Source organism: Chiloscyllium plagiosum, unplaced genomic scaffold, assembly GCF_037043375.1.
Source record: "Chiloscyllium plagiosum isolate Xiang-an unplaced genomic scaffold, Cpla_swu_hap1 HiC_scaffold_1, whole genome shotgun sequence".
In the NCBI taxonomy this organism is placed as follows: domain Eukaryota; kingdom Metazoa; phylum Chordata; class Chondrichthyes; order Orectolobiformes; family Hemiscylliidae; genus Chiloscyllium; species Chiloscyllium plagiosum.
This window is the reverse complement of record NW_028270139.1, coordinates 105,505,084-105,514,640: the sequence shown is the minus strand read 5'-3', so window position 1 is coordinate 105,514,640 and position 9,557 is coordinate 105,505,084.

Sequence of the window (9,557 nt, the reverse complement as noted above, 5' to 3'; positions counted from 1 at the left end):
GAGCTCAGATGTTCGCAGGTAAAGGGACGGCTGGAAAATGAGAAGCCTTAGAAATGAGATAACAAGAATCCAGAGAAAGTATATTCCTGTCAGGGTGAAAGGGAAGGCTGGTAGGCTGGAATGCTAAAGAAATTGAGGGACTGGTTAAGAAAAAGAAGGAAGCATATGTTAGGTACAGACAGGATAGATTGAGGGAAACCTTAGATGAGTATGAAGGCTGTAGGAGTATTCTTACGAGAGAAATCAGAAGGGCAAAAAGGGGACATGAGACAGCTTTGACAAATACAAAGTTAAGGAGAATCCAAAGGGTTTTTACAAATACCTTAAAGGACAAAAGGGTAACGAGGGAGAGAATAGGGCCCCTCAAAGATCAGCAAGGTGATTTTTGTGTGGAGCAGCAGAAGATGGGGCAGATACTAAACAAGTATTTTGCATCAGTATTTACTGTGGAAAAGGATATGGAAGATATGACTATATAGAATGGGAAATAGATGGTGACACCTTGAAATATGTCCATATTATAGAGGAGGCAGGGCTGGATGTCTTGAAACGCATAAAAATGATAAATTCCCAGGACCTGCTCAGGTGTACCCTAGAACTCATTGGGAAGCTAGAGAAGTGTTTGCTGGGCCTCTTACTGAGATATTTCTATCATCAATAGTCACAAGTGAGGTTCCGGAAGACTGGAGGTTGGCTAATGTGGTGCCACTGTTTAAGAAGGATGGTAAGGACAAGCCAGGGAACTATAGACCAGTGAGCCTGACATCAGTGGTGGGCAAGTTGTTGGAGGGAATCCTGAGGGACAGGGTGTACATGTACTTGGAAAGGCAAGGACTGATTAAGTCAACATGGCTTTATGTGTGGGAAATCATGTCTCACAAACTTGCTTGAGTTTTTTGAAGTAACAAAGAGGATTGATAAGGGCAGAGCATTAGATGTGATCTATATGGACTTCAGTAAGGCGTTCGACAAGGTTCCCCATGGGAGACTGGTGAACAACGCTAGATCTCATAGAATACAGGGAGAACTAACCATTTGGATACAGAACTGGCTCATAGGTAGAAGACAGATGGTAGTGTTGGAGGGTTGTTTTTCAGACTCGATGGCCCGTAACCAGTGGAGTCCCACAAGGATCGATGCTGGGTCCACTACTTTTCATCATTTATATAAATCATTTGGATGTGAGCATAAGAGGTATAGTTAGTAAGTTTGGTGATAACACCAAAATTGGAGGTGTAGTGGACAGCGAAGAAGGTTACTTCAGATTACAACAGGATCTTGATCAGATGGGACAATGGGCTGAGAAGTGGCAGATGGAGTTTAATTCAGATAAATGCGAGATGCTGCATTTTGGGAAAGCAAATCTTAGCAAGACCTATACACTTCATGGTAATGACCTAGGGAGTGTTGCTGAACAAAGAGACCTTGGAGTGCAGGTTCATAGCTCCTTGAAGCTGAATAGGGTAGATAGGATAGTGAAGAAGGTGCTTGGTATGCTTTCCTTTATTGGTCAGAGTATTGAGTACAGGAGTTGGGAAGTCATGTTGCGGCTGTGCAGGACATTGGTTAGACCACTATTAAAATATTGCATGCAATTCTGGTCTCCTTCCTAACAAAAAGATGTTATGAAAGTTGAAAGGGTTCAGAAAACATTTACAAGGATGTTGCCAGGGTTGGAGGATTTGAGCTATAGGGAGAGGCTGAACAGGCTGGGGCTGTTTTCCTTGGAGAGTCAGAGGCTGAGAGGTGACCTTCTAGAGGTTTATAAAATCATGAGGGGCATGGTTGGGATATATAGACAAAGTCTTTTCCCTGGGGTGGGGGGGTGGAGTCCAGAACTAGAGGGCATAGGTTTAGGGTGAGAGGGGGAAGATATAAAAGAGACCTTTAGGGGCAACTTTTTCACTCAGAGGGTGGTATGTGTATGGAACAAGCTGTCAGAGAAAGTGATGGAGGCTGGTACAATTGTAACATTTAAAAGGCATCTGGATGGATATATGAATAGGAAGGGTTTGGAGGGATATGGGCCAGATGCTGGCAGATGGGACTAGATTGGGTTGGGATATCTGGTCGGCATGGACGGGTTGGACCAATGGACCTGTTTCCATTCTGTACATCTCTTTGACTCTATTACAACCTTCTTCGCAAAATCCACCAACAAAACTAGCCATGCACTTTCTCATTTCTACCTATACCAGCCTCACTGAGCGTACTATTTCTTTAATTTACTTGATTTTTTTTCTCTCTTAGCCAGTCTCTGCCCCCCTATTTGTTTTTTCCTGATGGCCAAAGGCATATCAACAATTGTCAGTTCCCCAGCCCCAGCTGTCTCTGCTTTACTGTGGACATCCAATTCCTCTGCAACTGGTTACTCCAGACCGGCGTAATGCGCTGAAGATCAATCTCACCAATCCAGGGTTCATTATAAAAGTTAAGGATTTTAATATGCATGCCACATTACTCAATTTATCTGTCTTTTAGACAGGTGAACAGAAATCTTGGACCAGGTGAACAATTTGTGGACCATTGGCATGCTAGTTGAAACATTAATTCCCTTATAAATCCCTGCTTGACACACATACAGACTGGCACTGACAGTGTTATGTGCAGGGGGAAAGACTGGAAAGCAGTTGGTTGGACCCCATTCATAGATTTGCTAAGATGATTCTTGTGTTGATCAGAAATCTGCTTCTTGATCTTCCTTCACTGGCTGCTTTTACTTGTTTTCATAATGCACAGGATGACTGTTCATACAGAGAATAGGTCTGACTTATGAATTAAAAGGCAGAGCTAATAGCAACTGATTATGGAAAAATAGTCTGGTTTTCTCCTACTTAAAATGTTTTACTGCAGAGAACAGGGAGAGTTCCTAAAGTTGTGATGTTCTGATGGCTTCTCACTATCATGTTCACAGCCCCAAGCTCCTACAGGCAGAAAGCTTTTGTGGTTAATAAATATCACTCGTCCACAGACCAATCAGCCATTTGTTGCCAGCCGAAACACCATTTATATTCAAACCTTGGCTCCAGTGCTGTCATGTATTTTTCAGCTTCTGGATTTAGCAATGAGTTCAACAACTTCAGACCATAAATTCTCTCCTCCATTTTGATTCTGTTGCCTTCCACAGCACCTCTACCCATCATCTCCACTCCACTCCCACCATCGCCAGTGCCTGGTTTCATGGTCTTTGCTTTCAGCAAAGCCAAGCAATTACCTGCCATTAACACCTACTATTAACACCTATGCAAACTTATTTGTTTCCTCTACTACTATTATGACTAACTTTGCCTTTTGTTCTGTGTCACCTATGATCTCCAATCTCCCTTGAAACTTCCCTTGAGCTTCCTTTCAGTTCTACTCACCTTGCTCTACAGTACAAAACCTATCACTTTTCCTCCAGCATCTCCAGTACCAAAAAGATTCATATTGTCTCAAAACATTAACTCTTTACAGTCCTGTAGGCTCTTTTCAGTACTTCTTACTTTTATTACCATTACTCCAGTGAACTAATGGAAAACAAGGCTGTCTAGCTTTCTGTTAAAAATATTGTCATTGTAGCAAAAGAGCGCAATTCACAAAAGGCTACAGAAGACATTCTGCAAAAAAAATGATATCATCCTCAGTCCAAGATATGCAGCCACGCCTTGCAACCGAATCTTGAAGAAAAAGGTCATTGCTGCAAGAATTCATATGGAGAGCAACTCCACATTGGTAGACTGTTAACCCCTACATTCACCTTACATAGCTGGCCTTTCACAATAGCTGTCAAACTCTCCTGTTAGGTCACAGGAGAGTGCACACTTCGTTGTGGCAAACAGGGCATAGTTTCAATAAAAAGTCATTTTTCATTTCTGAATTCCTGGACAGTTTCATAACAGCAGGCATCTCTCCAGGAATCTGCAATGCAGAATCCATCTAAAGGCAAGTGTGTTATTTTTAATCCAGTCAGGTTCTGAAAAAGGGTTTCTGGCCTGGTGCAAATATCTGGCTCTTCATATAAGTTCAGTGAAATTTTTAAGTAAATTGGGTCATGTCATTACTGTCATTAAATCATCGATGAATGTTTTGACACATACCTTTCAATTGGATACAATTTGTGGAGTTAATGATGTAACATCACGTATGATGCTGCCAACGATTAGTAATGAGATCAAAGTCACATGAATAAGTAGAGAGAGCTGGAAAGGAGCAGAAGCTCTAACCTCATACTGAGAGAATGTGTATACAGCTTAAGCTGTAACTGAAGAATTAAATTATATCAATAATGAACTGTATATATTATCTGAACGTTTCCATGCTGTACATCTCTGACTCCATGAACTATGCAGCCTTAGAAACTTCCAATTAGAGTGACATTGTGACAGAAACGTTATTGGTTTCTGAGATAGATCAGTCCTTAAACAGAAAAGAACACAAAGAAAAGTACGGATGTTGGAAATCCAAAACAAAAACGGAAAATGCTAGAAAAGCTCAGCAGAACTGAGGATCACGCGACCCGAAACAGATGCTGCTAGACCGGCTCAGCTTTTCCAGCAATTGCTATTTTTGCCTGTGGAGAGAAAGAATAATTAATATTGTGGTTCCAGTGACCCCTCTTTGGTTCTGCTGAGTTTTTCTAGCAATTTCTGTTTTTGTTTTTGATTTCCAGCATCTGCAATTGCTTTTTTTAAGGACTGGTCTATCAAAGAGACCAATGACATTTCTGAGACAAATTACACTAATGATGTAGTGGTGATCATTTCCCAGCATTCTGTAGACTCTAGAAGAGTTCCAGTGGACGGGAGGGTAGCTAACGTAACCTCATTCTTTGAAAAAAGGAGGGAGAGGAGAAAATGGGGAATTATAGACTGATTAGCCTGACATTGACTCCAGAATGTTCCCCACCACCAATCATTAAGGACATAATAACTGAGTAGTTGTTTAGATTAGATTACTTACAGTGTGGAAACAGGCCCTTCGGCCCAACAAGTCCACACCGACCCGCCGAAGCGTAACCCACCCATTCCCGTACATTTACCCCTTTACCTAACACTACAGGCAATTTAGCATGGCCAATTCACCTGACCTGCACATCTTTTGACTGTGGGAGGAAACCGGAGCACCCGGAGGAAACCCACGCAGACACGGGGAGAACGTGCAAACTCCACACAGTCAGTCGCCTGAGTCGGGAATTGAACCCGGGTCTCTGGCGCTGTGAGGCAGCAGTGCTAACCACTGTGCCACCGTGCCGCCCACAAAAGTGGTGTTAAAAAAAGGTCCTAGTTAGCATGGATTTACTGAAGGGAAATCATGCGTGACAAATCTCCTGGAATATTTTGAGGATGTGAACAGTAAGTGGACAAAGGGTGAATCAGTGGATGGTATGTATCCGCACCTTCCAAAGGCTTTTGACGAGGTTCCACACAAGAGATGAGTCAGGAAAATTAAAGCATATGACATCGGAGATAAAGTATTGACGTGGATAGAGAACTGGTTGGCAGACAGAAACAGAGATTTGAAAAAAAACAGATTATTTTCAGAGTGGCAGACAGCGATGAGTGGGGTACTGCAGGTTTCAGTGCTGAGACCTCAGATTTTCACAATATACATTAATGATTTGGACAAAGGAATTGAATGCCATATCTCCAAATTTGCAGAGGACACTAAGGTGGGTGGCAGTGTGTGCTGTGAGGAGGATGCTTAGAGGCCTCAGGATGACTTGGACAGACTGGCTGAGTGGGAAAATACTTGGCAAATGCAGTGTAATTTGGACAAATGTGAGGTATCCACTTTGATCACAAAAACAGATAGGCAGATTATTAACTGAATGGTGGCAGTTTCAGAAAAGGTGAGGTGTAATGAGACCTGGGTGTCATGGTGGAACAGTCACTGAATGTTGGCATGTAGGTGCAGCAGGTGGTGGGGAAAGCTGGCTTGCTGGCATTCATGAGAGGATTTGAGTATGGGAGTAAGGATGTCTTGCTGCAGTAATACAGGTGAGGCTACATCTTGAGTACTGTGTGCAGTTTTCCCTAGTCTGAGGAAGAACATTGAGGGAGTCCAGTGAATGTTCACCAGAATGATTTCTGGGATGGCAGGATTGACATATGAGGAAAGAGTGTATCAATTGGGCTTGTATTTGCTAGAATTTAGAAGAGTGGGGGAGGATCTCATAAAACATAAAATCCTGATTGGACTGGACATGCTAGATGTGGAAAGAATGTTCCCGATGTTGGGCGAGTCCAGAACATAGGGTCACAAGCTAAGAATAAGGGGTAAGACATTCAGAACTGAGATGAGGAAGACTTTCTTCACTCAGAGTAATGAACCTGTGGAATTCTCTCCCACAGGAAGCTGTTATATTCAACAAGGAGTTGACAAGGCCCTTGTTGCTAAAGGGATCAAGGGGCATGGAGAGAAAGTGGGAATGAGATTGCATGATCATTCACGATCATATTGAATGGCAGTGCAGGCTTGAAGGGCCAAATGGCCTATTCCTGCATCTATTTTCTATGATTCTATATTTCTTGGTCAGTGATCCTTCTACAGAACAGGAAAGAACCATCAAGGTTAAGGGAGCAACTAGGAATGGATTTATTTGAGTTTAAAGGCAAGATCTATTTCCCAAATTAGGTTAAATTACCTACACAAAATCATATCTGAGGCAGTCATAGAATTATTTAGGAGTATCTAAATCAATACATGGCATTCTTGGCATTGCATCTCTGACAATGAACCATTGTTTGCAGATCAGCAGTTCAAAAAATTCACATACGCACAAAAATGATTTAATTCACATTAAAAGTTCACTTCTCTCTCAAAGCAAATAGGGAAGCTGTCAGAAGTGCAGACAATTAAAGCTTGCATTATTAATTTATAGATCCTTACCACTATAGAATGGATTATCACTGTCAGAATTACTCATGAGCCAGAGATTGAAAACAAGTTGTTTCTATGTCTCAGACATAGTCTAACATCAGAAAGACCACAGCACAGTGTAAGTGTGAGGAGGAGCAAAGGGACAATAATGTTTGAAACTTCAATAAACAGTATTAAACTAACATTTCCAGGAAAAGAATATAAATACCAAATCAACAGGGAGAAGGAACAATCTTAGCCAGAACACAATGACTGAGATCATCTAGAGTTGACATAGGAGAAATCATAATGTGGTGATACAAGCAAGCAATGGAAATTTGGAATTATTTCTTAAAAGAAGAGGAAAAACAAAGTTCTACAACCACCCAGGAGAGGAATACTCACACTGAAAATACAAAAAGTGTATAACATCCTAGAACTCTGAATGAGAACAGAGTCATATCATGGAGATGGGTCATAGCACACCTTATGATGTCTTAGAATTTAGGAGGAAGTGTTTACAATGTGTTCACCAGGGGGAGAAAAGCTTGGTAAAAGGGAGATATAGGTGCAATTGGATGTACAAGCATGCAATGATGATTTCAGCACTTTATGATTAAGTCAAGTGAACTTGAAGGAAACAGGAGCTCAAATCTAATGCTGAGAGATTGTACAGATCCAGAGTTCATGCAGAAGGTTCTTTGGGAGATTAAATAGAGGTAAACTCCAAATACTTCATGAAACAGGAATCAGATGGTAAGAATTAACATGCTGAATTGAAATTTACCTTTGAATGTTTTATTTCATGAAAAGAAAGAATTAATATTAGATAAAGTGATCAGTTGCTGCTTAAAGTTCTACTTCAGTATATCCAGTTTATTTATAAAAAATTATATTACATATACTTGGTTGAGAAATACCTTGAGAGTGATTTCCATTGTCTGAGAATGATCAAATTGTGGGAAGTTTAACTGGTTATACATATTATACAAGCTCTTGGTTATAAGTCTAACAATATTTTATCATGCATTATCCATTTATGTCCATATGGAGGAAATTGAGACACAAACTTCCACTTATCATTCAAAGATGAGAAATTCAATATCAGTTGATCCTGATATGGGATTTTAATTCATCCAACTTATCTCTTGCTGGCTCCAAATTGTCAAAAAGGAGACTTTTTATTTTAAACTGATCTCATCAGTTTATTCATAATCTACATAGTGTAGCTTTACAATTTTCTTTAGGCAGATTTTGACAATTTTACTTCTTCCTGCCTTTCCATTAATTTAATTGTCGGCAGACTTAGTATGAAAAACAAACCATATATATTCCAAGCATTGAGTTACATTATTCTAAATAGGTTCAGCATTTTGCAATCAAAGTCAAGAGACTGTCTCTGTTATAAGATGTTAGGAAGCCATCATCTAAAAGTTGCTGGAAAAAAGTGATTGCTATAAACAAAGGGCCATTTAGTCGACCAAGTGAGCATGGTGAAACATTTATCAGTGCGGAGATGATCATTTAGTAGTGCATATGTTTTGTGGAAATTTGTTAATATTGTGATAAAGGTTTACAATAAATTATCATTATTTAGGATATTGGAAAAGGAACTGTGGTTGCGGAGATCTGAAACAAAAACATAAACTGCCGATGAAACTCTAAGTCTCTTTACATCTGTAGGGGAGAAAGCAGAGTTAACATTAAAACACTTCAAGGAGAAAGTAAGGACTGCAGACGCTGGAGATCAGAGCTGAAAATGTGTTGCTGGAAAAGCACAGCAGGTCATGCAGCATCCAAGGAACAGGAGAACTTGAGGTGTTAATTCTGTTTTCTTCCAGGAGTTGAGTTTCACTAGCAAGTTCTGTTTTTGTTATTGAGGAATTTAGTTCTAAAGTAGAGGTAAATTTGCTTTTGCTTTGGGTCCTGTGAAGAGGATTTTTTTTTTTGAAAGGTCAGACAGTCATTGTGAACAGTGAGGTCACAAAAGCCTTTACAAGAAAGCATGTGACATGAGATAAACAAATTGATCAGCACTCTGGGCTGTTGATTACTGGATGTTTGCAAGGTTGAGTTTTATTGAACAGAATTAGGTGGTCAGAGTTGAACTCATAAGAGAAGTCATCCTAGCAGAAGAGAAGCTTTGTAGTTTATAGAAGTTTTCAGATATTAGTGTGTAATTTTTAGAAGTCTCCAGGCTTTGAAGATTGACAGGAAGCTCCAGACCATCAATATTGGAAAGAAGTTTCTGAGCCTTCAGAGCTAGCAAGAAGTCTCGAGGCCTTCATAACTGGAAAGAGGTCTTTAGTTGTTTCAGCAGTCCAAGGAGCAGTGCTAGAAAGAATCAGTTCAGCAAGAACTTGACAAGATAGCAGTGATACATCACTGGGACTAAATGGCTATGAAAAAGTTTGAATCTTTTGTTGCTTATGTTAAGATCTTTGCAAATTGTCATTTTAAAAAATTCTTTTGTGCAATAAATTTTTAAATTCTTCTATTAAAAGTGCATTAGTAGGATTGTGTGAACCATCATGTCAGCAAAACTTCAAAAACTGAACTATTGGCCTATCCAGCTAGGCTTCACCGTGAGGTCTAACTTCTCCAGTGTTACCATCAGCTGACACCACATAATAAACAGCACATTTCAAAGATTTTCTTTAACAGCTGTAATTGTATGTTATGGCAATTGTTTTGCTATTTCCCATATAACTGACCAATTA